Genomic DNA, 13,349 nt, shown 5'->3' on the forward strand with positions numbered 1-13,349 from the left:
AAAAAAGTGACAAGTGCCACAAAAAAAGTGCACTAGGATGCTGGTCTTCTTGAAACCCTCTCCAAAAGGAGAAGGGTCCCCCAAACCATTCCCCGTCCCTCCGAGCCAGAAGGCCACAGCGAGGAACAGGGACAAATAGCCACCTCCAGCCGGAGCCAGAGGCGACCCAATCTTACCCCCAGCACCTGCCCGAGTTCTCACCCGAGCAAGGCACTGGGAGCCAAAGACTGTGCTCCCCTCCCGGAAGAGGGGAGCCAACAACGCTCTCCTCCCGAAAGAGGAGAGCCAGGGGGGTTCAGGGGGGAGCGGAACCTGATGGCCACACACTCCCCCCCTAGACCTGCCAAGAGAGGAACCCGTAAGGGAACCGCATCCCGACAAAATCCTAGTAGGACGTGACACACGTGAATAAGTGGACACACAGTGACAAAGAAATTAAATAAATAGTGAAGGTTTCACAGTATAATACTGCCCGGACCTTCGACCGGGAATTGAAAAATTCCCCATCCTAAGGCCAGAAGGCCCGGAATAAGGGTGTGTGTGAAGAAAGAAAATTTAAAGTGCTTGTGCAAATGTGCCATAAACTCAAGTGGGGTTCCCAATCCCAGTGAGTTAAGGCACCCCAGGGTCACCACTCCTGGGGCACTTCACACTTCGGGCTTTCGATCTTCCCCGGCCCAATGGCGTCGATCCTGGGGGGCCATGCTTTCCACCAGATGACTATATTAGCCACCTGGCGTACTAACAAGCGCCTAAACCCCAGTGTGCATAATGTATCAATCTACTAGGGCGGCCAACATCCAAAACCGCCTTTTCGAAAGATACTACACTTGATCTTAGCCAAAAGGCCGAGAAGCGATAACCAGAATTGGTTTCAAACTACGGAGCCACCCAAGGATCCTGAAAAGTCCATTTGTGGAGATGAGCTCCTGGACTCCCGTTAAGAAGACATGTTGTCAACCTCTAGATCCCTTACATGCCTGCACTTTTCGGCTTGCTGCTGCTGCAATCCACGCGTTTTAGATCTGCATAACTCCACCTCTTTAAACACAGCACCTTCACCCCCTGCTGTTCCCACCCGCCTCAACACCGTTGGAAGGGAGGAGAACCAATTAAGGCGGGGGGTGGGGTGGAACGAGCAGCTGTCTACCCTTAGCAGGAGGGCTCCTGATTACATACCTCTCCTGCTGCTGCTGCTGCTGGCTGTCCAGCAGCAGACTGAAGGTGGCTGCTGCTGTGCACAGGTATATAAAGGCTCAGAGCCTATTATGACACGCGCAGCCAGCGTTCCATTGCCACATTCCATCTACTGCAGGCAGGATACCTGGCTGGCTGAATGTCGCTGAGAAGCTCACAGAGACCGCCATAAGCAACAGTTTAACAGAATGCCACAGACTAATCAACCAAACTTTTTGGGTTGGGTTCTCTTTTATAGTCTGCAGGCATTAAATGAAAGAAGTCAGTGTTCCAGCAGAAGGAGACAACGTTTCAGAAAAGGCATTGTAGCAAACCAAAAAAGAAATTTTAAGCGCAGCAGAGTAACCAGCGCACATACCTGTTAGCTCAGGTGAGTTTAAAAGGCTGCTGTTGATAACAAGGGCATTTGCTAAATAGATGGTGTGTGTGCAACAATATACTGAAAGGTCAATTATATTGTGCAGCTTATCTCACCACCTGTAGTTATTTAGGTGAAAGCTCCAAAATGCTTGCCTAATATGTCTGTTTATCCAAAAGGAAGTAAAAAGGGAGAGCTAGAAAGATAGCATTGCATCACATTACATGGCAATGCAATGCACAGTTGCTGAAGTTGAACCAAAATGAGCTTGTAATCTGGCTTCTGCAACTTTGAACATGAAAAATCCAATGAGGAGAAGAAAAGCAAAGCCAAAGAGTCCATCCCAAAATCCGACAAACAAGCAAAATGAACAAAAAACATTGAATTCAATTCTTTCTGATTTTAGAAACTGCATTAAAGAAGGGGTGCACCGGTCCTGGAGATACTGCAATACCAGGTCAATGCGTGGAGTGGACAGAGCAAGCTCTTTTTCCATCTCCCTGTTCTAAAAATCCATTTAATATATGGTCCCCAGATAGGGGACGTATCAGATATTAAACTGATAAGAACAGATACTACACTTGATCTTAGCCAAAAGGCCGAGAAGCGATAACCAGAATTGGTTTCAAACTACGGAGCCACCCAAGGATCCTGAAAAGTCCATTTGTGGAGATGAGCTCCTGGACTCCCGTTAAGAAGACATGTTGTCAACCTCTAGATCCCTTACATGCCTGCACTTTTCGGCTTGCTGCTGCTGCAATCCACGCGTTTTAGATCTGCATAACTCCACCTCTTTAAACACAGCACCTTCACCCCCTGCTGTTCCCACCTGCCTCAACACCGTTGGAAGGGAGGAGAACCAATTAAGGCGGGGGGTGGGGTGGAACGAGCAGCTGTCTACCCTTAGCAGGAGGGCTCCTGATTACATACCTCTCCTACTGCTGCTGCTGCTGGCTGTCCAGCAGCAGACTGAAGGTGGCTGCTGCTGTGCACAGGTATATAAAGGCTCAGAGCCTATTATGACACGCGCAGCCAGCGTTCCATTGCCACATTCCATCTACTGCAGGCAGGATACCTGGCTGGCTGAATGTCGCTGAGAAGCTCACAGAGACCGCCATAAGCAACAGTTTAACAGAATGCCACAGACTAATCAACCAAACTTTTTGGGTTGGGTTCTCTTTTATAGTCTGCAGGCATTAAATGAAAGAAGTCAGTGTTCCAGCAGAAGGAGACAATGTTTCAGAAAAGGCATTGTAGCAAACCAAAAAAGAAATTTTAAGCGCAGCAGAGTAACCAGCGCACATACCTGTTAGCTCAGGTGAGTTTAAAAGGCTGCTGTTGATAACAAGGGCATTTGCTAAATAGATGGTGTGTGTGCAACAATATACTGAAAGGTCAATTATATTGTGCAGCTTATCTCACCACCTGTAGTTATTTAGGTGAAAGCTCCAAAATGCTTGCCTAATATGTCTGTTTATCCAAAAGGAAGTAAAAAGGGAGAGCTAGAAAGATAGCATTGCATCACATTACATGGCAATGCAATGCACAGTTGCTGAAGTTGAACCAAAATGAGCTTGTAATCTGGCTTCTGCAACTTTGAACATGAAAAATCCAATGAGGAGAAGAAAAGCAAAGCCAAAGAGTCCATCCCAAAATCCGACAAACAAGCAAAATGAACAAAAAACATTGAATTCAATTCTTTCTGATTTTAGAAACTGCATTAAAGAAGGGGTGCACCGGTCCTGGAGATACTGCAATACCAGGTCAATGCGTGGAGTGGACAGAGCAAGCTCTTTTTCCATCTCCCTGTTCTAAAAATCCATTTAATATATGGTCCCCAGATAGGGGACGTATCAGATATTAAACTGATAAGAACAGATTTTTTTTGATTGAATATATCTTTTATTAGCACAAAAAATAAGTTAACAGACAGTGTACAGTGCCGCAGCCCAGTACTCACAGAATTCTACATCATATTTACATAGCATGAGGATACGACGCACTAACTAGACACATCACACCCCTATGCTACACAAAACACTCAATCTGAAAGAAAAAGCATGTCAATCAATACAGTACGACGAACCGTGATAAGGGATGGGGATTGGGAAAAAGGGGATGGGGAGGGGAAAATCACAGGCCCGAAGCTTTATTGAAAGACAAGACACATAAGGGGAGAGGGGGAGGAGGGGTTTAGTCCTCATCCTCGTCCTCCGGACCGTCCATGATGGAATAGTCTCTGAGCAGGCTGTGGATCAGCCTGCGGCAGTCCTGGATGGACATCCTCTCCCTCCTCAAGATGAGCCGGTTCCTGGCGACCCAAACGGCATCCTTGAAGCAGTTCATAAGGCGCCAAGCCTCCTGGATGGCTCCGACGGTATGAACCCCAGGGAAGAGTCCGTAAAGCACAGAATGGTGCGATAGGCTCGCCCTGGGGACAGAGTTCCTCAGGTCGTCCTCAAGTGCAGTCAATAGGCGCTGTGCAAATCCGCAGTCCCAAAAAGTGTGCAAAGATGTTTCCTCCACGAAGGGGCACCTTGGGCAGTACCGGGTCTTGCACAGGTTCCGGGCATGCATGAATGACCGGACGGGCAGTCCGCCCTGAATCGCCATCCACGACAAGTCCTTGTGCCCGTTGGTCAGCCTGTCAGACGACACATTTGTCCACACAGTCTCCAGCGTGTCCTGGTGAAGTCCTGTGATGTTCTCCACGTCATCCTTGGCTCTGATTAGCTTGTGGATAGTTTTGGGCTTCCACAAGTCGGGCTTGAGTCCCTCCAGTTGATGCTCCCCCACAAATCGAACGACGTCTCCGTAGAACCATGGCGTCGTCCAGTTGTAGGGGAAGGAGCTGTCCCACTTGTCCCAGCCGAGTCGCCTCCAAAGAGGAAGCAGGAAGAAGCGAGACATGGACCTGCCCGCGGAGCCATTCTTGACTTGCAAAGTCCGGCGGACACAATCACACACAAAAGAGGATCGCAGGAGGGTGGGGATATCTGGAACGCCCTTCCCACCCTTGCGAGGCTCCTTGTACATGACGGCCCGCCTGACTCTGTCCATCTTGGATCCCCAGACAAAGTGAAACACTGTCCTGGTAATGGCCCTGCACACAGTGACGTGTGGGGGCCAGGCCTGCGCCGTGTACTGCAAGACGGGCAGGACCTCATTACGCAGGACGAGTGCCTTACCCTCACAAGTGAGGTGTCTGAGGCTCCAGAGTCCGATCCGTTGCTTCACCTTGGCCAAGCGTTCTTGCCAGGACTTGAGGGCCGCTCCTTCCTTCCCGAACCAGACTCCCAGCACCTTGAGGAAATCCGGTTGAATGTTGAAGGGGAAGGGGGCGGAGGAGGCCTGCTGCCAATCCCCGAAGAGCATGGCTTCCGACTTCCTGCAGTTGACTTTGGCCCCTGAAGCCCGGCCGAACCTCTCACACGTCTGGACGAGGGTGTCGACTGAACCACGATCAGCGCAGAAGACGGTGACGTCGTCCATGTAGAGCGAGCACTTGACCTCGTGTCGTCCCGGACCCGGTGCGGTGATCCCTCTGATCTCTCCATTCTGCCGGATAGCCTCTGCGAAGAGTTCTATAACACAAACAAAAAGAAGAGGTGATAGAGGGCAGCCTTGTCTGACCCCAGAGAGGACAGGGAAGGGGTCAGTCTTCCAGCCGTTCACCAACACCGAGCTGTGGATATCAAAATACATCAGACGGACATACGAACAAAACATGTTACCCAAACCTAACCGGTGCAGAGCTCGGCCCATGAACTCGTGGGAAACCCGGTCGAAGGCCTTCTCCTGATCCAAGGAGACCAGGGCCGCGTGTGCGCGGCGGACCTTGATGTACTCGACCGTGTCCCGCACGAGAGCGAGGCTGTCTGCGATGCGACGTCCAGGGATGCCGCAGGTCTGGTCCGGGTGGATGATCCGTCCGATGATCGTCTTAAGTCGTGTCGCCATCGTCTTGGCCAGGATCTTGTAGTCCACGTTGAGCAGAGTAATGGGACGCCAATTCCTCAGGTCGCACCTCTCTCCCTTCCGCTTGTACAGGATCGTGACCATTCCTTCCCTCAAAGATGGAGGCATTCTACCCTCCACCACCATCTCCTCATACAGGTCCAACAGGTCCGGACAGATGAGGTCTCCCAGCGCTACATAGAGCTCCGCTGGAAGACCATCACTGCCCGGGGTCCTGCCGGTCCTAAAGGATTTAGCGGCAGAGAGCAATTCGCCCACCATCAGAGGTTTGTCCAAGGCTGCCGTGCCTGCAGGATCAAGATGGTTAGTGATACCTGACAGGAACTTATCAGCAGCGTCAGGGTCAGTAGTCTTGTGGGAGTAGAGTTCGCTGTAGAAGTCGCTGACGACCCTCATCACGTCCTCCTTCCCACGTCGCATGTTTCCGCTCTCGTCTCGCAGCTCGTTCAGGGGCGTGTGACCGGCATGAAGTTTCCTGAAAAAGAATGAGTTACATTTCTCACCCTTCTCCAGATTCTCCACTTTGGAACGGAAGACGATTCGCTTGGACTCCTCCTCAAAGTGCCTTTTCAGGCTCTTCTTGGTCTCCTCCAGCTCCTCCCTCACGTCCCAGCCGCAGTGAAGAAGGTCCTGCAGCGACCGCAGCTCGCGCTGCAGCCCTCTGAAGTCCCTCCTCTTCTCACACGCCTGTTGTCGACCCTTGGCCTGAAAGAAACAGCGAAACTCAAGTTTAACATATTCCCACCAATCAGAGACTGTTTGGAAGCTACCCTTGTAGGACTGCCACATTGCGTAGGCTGCTCTCAGCTCCTCCACGACTTCATCCTGAGCCAGCAGAGCACAATTCAGCTTCCAGGAGCCGGGGCCGGACGGAAAACCGTCGCCGAGGACACCTTGTAAGTGAATGGCTCTGTGGTCGGAGAAGAAGCAGGAGACCATCGAGTGCCTACTCTGCCTGACTGCCCGAGAGGTGAACACAAAGTCAATCCTGGAGCGGAGTGAGCCATCGGGTCGGCTCCACGAATAGTTCGTGGAGCCTCTCCCCATGGAGCCCACCACGTCCTGAAGAGAGGCCTCGGTTACCATCTCGATGAGCAGCTTGGACGTGATGTCCAACTTGGCAGATGTACCAGAACTACGACCGTCCTCCTCGATGGGGCAGTTGAAATCCCCGGCCATCACTAAGGTCCTGGTGGTGGCAAGCTGAAGCCGCAGGGTCTGGAAAAGCTCCAAACGCTCATTCTTCAGTGGGGACGCATACACGTTGATGAACCTGACAGGTTCTCCCGCCCAGTTGCCATCTACAACAAGAGCCCTGCCGCAGATGAGCTCCTGGACGGACTCAAGCGTGAATGCGCCCCCCCTGATCAGAATTGCGACCCCCGCAGACTTGCAGTCACCCCCACCGGACCAGTAGGATGGACCGTGGGACCACTCCCTGGCCAGATGTTTGAAGGACCTAGAGGAGGGAAGGGAACATTCCTGCAACATATAAACATCACACAACTGGGAAGTAAGGAAGGCATAAATAGTCTGACGTCTGAACTTGTCCTTGATGCTCCTGACATTAATGGAAAATAAGTTAATATTAGCCATCATGTAGGGAAAAAAGAAAAAGTTAGCGCAGGCAATACACCTTAGTTACCACTCCGGTCGGGTGGTCCCTCGTCGGTGTTGACTGCTGGTGACGGGATCACCAGCAGGCCCTCTTCCTCCATCTGGTAAAGCAGCGCGGCCTCGATCTCGGCGACCACCAGTTCCTCCTCTTCTGGCTCGGCCACCAGGGTCTCAACCATGTGCTCCATCTCTTCTGGCTCAGGGAGGGTATCCTCCTTTTCGCCTACGAAATCCAGAATCTTCTTTTTGGAGGATTCAGTAGCAGGGCTGTCCTCCACCTTCCTCTTTCCCCGGGTTGGAACTGGGGAGACAAGAAGGGGAAAATCCTCCTCGGAATAGATAGCGGCGGGTGGAGGAAAGGTTAATTCCACCGCTACCATGGTCTGGGGAGGGAGAGTGGCTGCCGGGGCAGGGGAAAGGACACCTGCTGAGGAGTAGGGGAAGGAGGAAGAGAAAGTGGAATCCTCAGCAGGGGTGGCCGGGGTGGGGGGGAATTGGACGGGGGTGGCAGGGGGAGGGATCGAGAGAGGGGTGACAGAACTCTTACCCTCCTTTGACTTTTTCTTCTGCTTCGGAGCTGCTGGGACCGTCGCTGGGGCTTTGGCCACCGACTCCTTGACCGCTTTGGCCTTGGTCGTCTCGGCCTTGACCTTCACAGGCCTGGTCGTCGGGGCCTTGTCCTCCGTAGCTGGGGTCGTCGCAACCACCGATGCCCAGGATCTCTCACGCTTGGGGCAATCCTTGTACAGATGAGCCGCCAGCCCACACAGGTTGCAGGATGTCTTCTTCGGGCAGTCTTTCGAGCTGTGTCCCGTCACTCGACAAATCCTGCAGGCATCCTCCTTGCAGTCCTTCATCTCGTGGCCGTTCTTGCCGCATCTCCTGCAGTTCCGCGGCATGTCCGGGTAATAGATGAGGCCGTAGGAGTTGCCCAGGGAGGATGTCGGGGGCAGGTGCCGAAGTCCGTCTGAGTACGCCAGGTCCCTGTGAAGTCTAACGGTCACCGACCACTTACCTGTCCAGAAGCCGAGTCCATTCAGGATGTGAGAGGGTTCCTTCACAACCAAACAGAAGCGTCTCAGGAAGGTACAGATGTCTTGGCCTGGGGTGTGCGGGTTGCGCATGGAGACCGTGATCCTCCTTTCGTCCCTCTGGATAGGGCAGCTACCTGTAAAGGCAGAGAAAGAATTATCCGGTCCTTTTGCGCTTACCATTTCCCAGAACCTCCTGCAGGTGTTCACAGTGGCGAAGGTGACGAAGAAGATCCCCGTCAAGAAGGTCTGGATGCTGAGGGTGTCCGACCTGGAGAAGCCTCGATCCAGCAGCATCTTCTGGCAGAACACGTCCGAGGACATGTACGGCACCCTCCCATCCACTTCCTTCAGCTTCAGGGCCACCGTCTGCCGCATCCATGGCTCCAGGGCTGGAGCTTCGTGGCGGGGCTTCTGGGGTCCCTTCTGCTGGCCAGTCGTGGAGGCAGAGTCCTTGGGGTCAGAATCGGCTCCTGGCTGGGCCCTCCTGGCTGTCCCCTGCTCCAGGCTCTTCTTTTCGGCCTTCCTCGCAGCGCTTGCCATGGCTTTCCTCCTGCAGTTACTTCTTGGAGCTGGATCTGGAACTCTTCCCGGAATGGGTGGAGCTATGCAGATTCTTCTCCCGTCGTGTTCTGGACAAATTCCCCGAAAGGTCTTTGTCTCGATGATTTTCTTCCTCGAAGATTCCACAGGACAGCCCGATTCTTCTCCGAGTCTTCGTCTTCTTCTGGATTCTTTAGAGCTTCTTCCTCCCACCGATATCCGCCTTCCTTCTCCGATGTCAGCTGGGCTCCGAAGCTCTTCTCCTTCCGAGTTCGATCGCTCTCGTCAAGTGTAGATCGCAGCTCTTGTGTTCTTAAAAGAACAGATACTACACTTGATCTTAGCCAAAAGGCCGAGAAGCGATAACCAGAATTGGTTTCAAACTACGGAGCCACCCAAGGATCCTGAAAAGTCCATTTGTGGAGATGAGCTCCTGGACTCCCGTTAAGAAGACATGTTGTCAACCTCTAGATCCCTTACATGCCTGCACTTTTCGGCTTGCTGCTACTGCAATCCACGCGTTTTAGATCTGCATAACTCCACCTCTTTAAACACAGCACCTTCACCCCCTGCTGTTCCCACCCGCCTCAACACCGTTGGAAGGGAGGAGAACCAATTAAGGCGGGGGGTGGGGTGGAACGAGCAGCTGTCTACCCTTAGCAGGAGGGCTCCTGATTACATACCTCTCCTGCTGCTGCTGCTGCTGGCTGTCCAGCAGCAGACTGAAGGTGGCTGCTGCTGTGCACAGGTATATAAAGGCTCAGAGCCTATTATGACACGCGCAGCCAGCGTTCCATTGCCACATTCCATCTACTGCAGGCAGGATACCTGGCTGGCTGAATGTCGCTGAGAAGCTCACAGAGACCGCCATAAGCAACAGTTTAACAGAATGCCACAGACTAATCAACCAAACTTTTTGGGTTGGGTTCTCTTTTATAGTCTGCAGGCATTAAATGAAAGAAGTCAGTGTTCCAGCAGAAGGAGACAACGTTTCAGAAAAGGCATTGTAGCAAACCAAAAAAGAAATTTTAAGCGCAGCAGAGTAACCAGCGCACATACCTGTTAGCTCAGGTGAGTTTAAAAGGCTGCTGTTGATAACAAGGGCATTTGCTAAATAGATGGTGTGTGTGCAACAATATACTGAAAGGTCAATTATATTGTGCAGCTTATCTCACCACCTGTAGTTATTTAGGTGAAAGCTCCAAAATGCTTGCCTAATATGTCTGTTTATCCAAAAGGAAGTAAAAAGGGAGAGCTAGAAAGATAGCATTGCATCACATTACATGGCAATGCAATGCACAGTTGCTGAAGTTGAACCAAAATGAGCTTGTAATCTGGCTTCTGCAACTTTGAACATGAAAAATCCAATGAGGAGAAGAAAAGCAAAGCCAAAGAGTCCATCCCAAAATCCGACAAACAAGCAAAATGAACAAAAAACATTGAATTCAATTCTTTCTGATTTTAGAAACTGCATTAAAGAAGGGGTGCACCGGTCCTGGAGATACTGCAATACCAGGTCAATGCGTGGAGTGGACAGAGCAAGCTCTTTTTCCATCTCCCTGTTCTAAAAATCCATTTAATATATGGTCCCCAGATAGGGGACGTATCAGATATTAAACTGATAAGAACAGATACTACACTTGATCTTAGCCAAAAGGCCGAGAAGCGATAACCAGAATTGGTTTCAAACTACGGAGCCACCCAAGGATCCTGAAAAGTCCATTTGTGGAGATGAGCTCCTGGACTCCCGTTAAGAAGACATGTTGTCAACCTCTAGATCCCTTACATGCCTGCACTTTTCGGCTTGCTGCTGCTGCAATCCACGCGTTTTAGATCTGCATAACTCCACCTCTTTAAACACAGCACCTTCACCCCCTGCTGTTCCCACCCGCCTCAACACCGTTGGAAGGGAGGAGAACCAATTAAGGCGGGGGGTGGGGTGGAACGAGCAGCTGTCTACCCTTAGCAGGAGGGCTCCTGATTACATACCTCTCCTGCTGCTGCTGCTGCTGGCTGTCCAGCAGCAGACTGAAGGTGGCTGCTGCTGTGCACAGGTATATAAAGGCTCAGAGCCTATTATGACACGCGCAGCCAGCGTTCCATTGCCACATTCCATCTACTGCAGGCAGGATACCTGGCTGGCTGAATGTCGCTGAGAAGCTCACAGAGACCGCCATAAGCAACAGTTTAACAGAATGCCACAGACTAATCAACCAAACTTTTTGGGTTGGGTTCTCTTTTATAGTCTGCAGGCATTAAATGAAAGAAGTCAGTGTTCCAGCAGAAGGAGACAACGTTTCAGAAAAGGCATTGTAGCAAACCAAAAAAGAAATTTTAAGCGCAGCAGAGTAACCAGCGCACATACCTGTTAGCTCAGGTGAGTTTAAAAGGCTGCTGTTGATAACAAGGGCATTTGCTAAATAGATGGTGTGTGTGCAACAATATACTGAAAGGTCAATTATATTGTGCAGCTTATCTCACCACCTGTAGTTATTTAGGTGAAAGCTCCAAAATGCTTGCCTAATATGTCTGTTTATCCAAAAGGAAGTAAAAAGGGAGAGCTAGAAAGATAGCATTGCATCACATTACATGGCAATGCAATGCACAGTTGCTGAAGTTGAACCAAAATGAGCTTGTAATCTGGCTTCTGCAACTTTGAACATGAAAAATCCAATGAGGAGAAGAAAAGCAAAGCCAAAGAGTCCATCCCAAAATCCGACAAACAAGCAAAATGAACAAAAAACATTGAATTCAATTCTTTCTGATTTTAGAAACTGCATTAAAGAAGGGGTGCACCGGTCCTGGAGATACTGCAATACCAGGTCAATGCGTGGAGTAGACAGAGCAAGCTCTTTTTCCATCTCCCTGTTCTAAAAATCCATTTAATATATGGTCCCCAGATAGGGGACGTATCAGATATTAAACTGATAAGAACAGATACTACACTTGATCTTAGCCAAAAGGCCGAGAAGCGATAACCAGAATTGGTTTCAAACTACGGAGCCACCCAAGGATCCTGAAAAGTCCATTTGTGGAGATGAGCTCCTGGACTCCCGTTAAGAAGACATGTTGTCAACCTCTAGATCCCTTACATGCCTGCACTTTTCGGCTTGCTGCTGCTGCAATCCACGCGTTTTCGATCTGCATAACTCCACCTCTTTAAACACAGCACCTTCACCCCCTGCTGTTCCCACCCGCCTCAACACCGTTGGAAGGGAGGAGAACCAATTAAGGCGGGGGGTGGGGTGGAACGAGCAGCTGTCTACCCTTAGCAGGAGGGCTCCTGATTACATACCTCTCCTGCTGCTGCTGCTGCTGCTGGCTGTCCAGCAGCAGACTGAAGGTGGCTGCTGCTGTGCACAGGTATATAAAGGCTCAGAGCCTATTATGACACGCGCAGCCAGCGTTCCATTGCCACATTCCATCTACTGCAGGCAGGATACCTGGCTGGCTGAATGTCGCTGAGAAGCTCACAGAGACCGCCATAAGCAACAGTTTAACAGAATGCCACAGACTAATCAACCAAACTTTTTGGGTTGGGTTCTCTTTTATAGTCTGCAGGCATTAAATGAAAGAAGTCAGTGTTCCAGCAGAAGGAGACAACGTTTCAGAAAAGGCATTGTAGCAAACCAAAAAAGAAATTTTAAGCGCAGCAGAGTAACCAGCGCACATACCTGTTAGCTCAGGTGAGTTTAAAAGGCTGCTGTTGATAACAAGGGCATTTGCTAAATAGATGGTGTGTGTGCAACAATATACTGAAAGGTCAATTATATTGTGCAGCTTATCTCACCACCTGTAGTTATTTAGGTGAAAGCTCCAAAATGCTTGCCTAATATGTCTGTTTATCCAAAAGGAAGTAAAAAGGGAGAGCTAGAAAGATAGCATTGCATCACATTACATGGCAATGCAATGCACAGTTGCTGAAGTTGAACCAAAATGAGCTTGTAATCTGGCTTCTGCAACTTTGAACATGAAAAATCCAATGAGGAGAAGAAAAGCAAAGCCAAAGAGTCCATCCCAAAATCCGACAAACAAGCAAAATGAACAAAAAACATTGAATTCAATTCTTTCTGATTTTAGAAACTGCATTAAAGAAGGGGTGCACCGGTCCTGGAGATACTGCAATACCAGGTCAATGCGTGGAGTGGACAGAGCAAGCTCTTTTTCCATCTCCCTGTTCTAAAAATCCATTTAATATATGGTCCCCAGATAGGGGACGTATCAGATATTAAACTGATAAGAACAGATACTACACTTGATCTTAGCCAAAAGGCCGAGAAGCGATAACCAGAATTGGTTTCAAACTACGGAGCCACCCAAGGATCCTGAAAAGTCCATTTGTGGAGATGAGCTCCTGGACTCCCGTTAAGAAGACATGTTGTCAACCTCTAGATCCCTTACATGCCTGCACTTTTCGGCTTGCTGCTGCTGCAATCCACGCGTTTTAGATCTGCATAACTCCACCTCTTTAAACACAGCACCTTCACCCCCTGCTGTTCCCACCCGCCTCAACACCGTTGGAAGGGAGGAGAACCAATTAAGGCGGGGGGTGGGGTGGAACGAGCAGCTGTCTACCCTTAGCAGGAGGGCTCCTGATTACATACCTCTCCTGCTGCTGCTGCTGC

General features: G+C 50.3%; 5 non-coding genes and 2 pseudogenes across 5 annotated transcripts; all 7 read right to left on the reverse strand.

The window, feature by feature from the left end:
* Positions 1–768: 768 nt before the first annotated feature.
* LOC141215170 (U2 spliceosomal RNA) lies at positions 769–860 on the reverse strand (annotated as a pseudogene).
* A 1,115-nt stretch (positions 861–1,975) lies between these two features.
* On the reverse strand, positions 1,976–2,166 carry LOC141215058 (U2 spliceosomal RNA). The gene has a single exon (XR_012284206.1). It is a non-coding gene; the product is annotated as a U2 spliceosomal RNA (small nuclear RNA).
* A 1,115-nt stretch (positions 2,167–3,281) lies between these two features.
* Positions 3,282–3,476, reverse strand: LOC141215114 (U2 spliceosomal RNA). Its single transcript, XR_012284259.1, has one exon. It is a non-coding gene; the product is annotated as a U2 spliceosomal RNA (small nuclear RNA).
* A 5,522-nt stretch (positions 3,477–8,998) lies between these two features.
* On the reverse strand, positions 8,999–9,088 carry LOC141215155 (U2 spliceosomal RNA; annotated as a pseudogene).
* Positions 9,089–10,203: 1,115 nt separating this feature from the next.
* LOC141215059 (U2 spliceosomal RNA) lies at positions 10,204–10,394 on the reverse strand. The gene has a single exon (XR_012284207.1). It is a non-coding gene; the product is annotated as a U2 spliceosomal RNA (small nuclear RNA).
* A 1,115-nt stretch (positions 10,395–11,509) lies between these two features.
* LOC141215127 (U2 spliceosomal RNA) lies at positions 11,510–11,700 on the reverse strand. The gene has a single exon (XR_012284270.1). It is a non-coding gene; the product is annotated as a U2 spliceosomal RNA (small nuclear RNA).
* A 1,118-nt stretch (positions 11,701–12,818) lies between these two features.
* LOC141215060 (U2 spliceosomal RNA) lies at positions 12,819–13,009 on the reverse strand. Its single transcript, XR_012284208.1, has one exon. It is a non-coding gene; the product is annotated as a U2 spliceosomal RNA (small nuclear RNA).
* Positions 13,010–13,349: the final 340 nt, after the last annotated feature.

Source organism: Phyllobates terribilis, unplaced genomic scaffold (genome assembly GCF_046119375.1).
Source record: "Phyllobates terribilis strain yellow unplaced genomic scaffold, ASM4611937v1 Scaffold_230__1_contigs__length_3167835, whole genome shotgun sequence".
Classification (NCBI taxonomy): Eukaryota; Metazoa; Chordata; class Amphibia; order Anura; family Dendrobatidae; genus Phyllobates; species Phyllobates terribilis.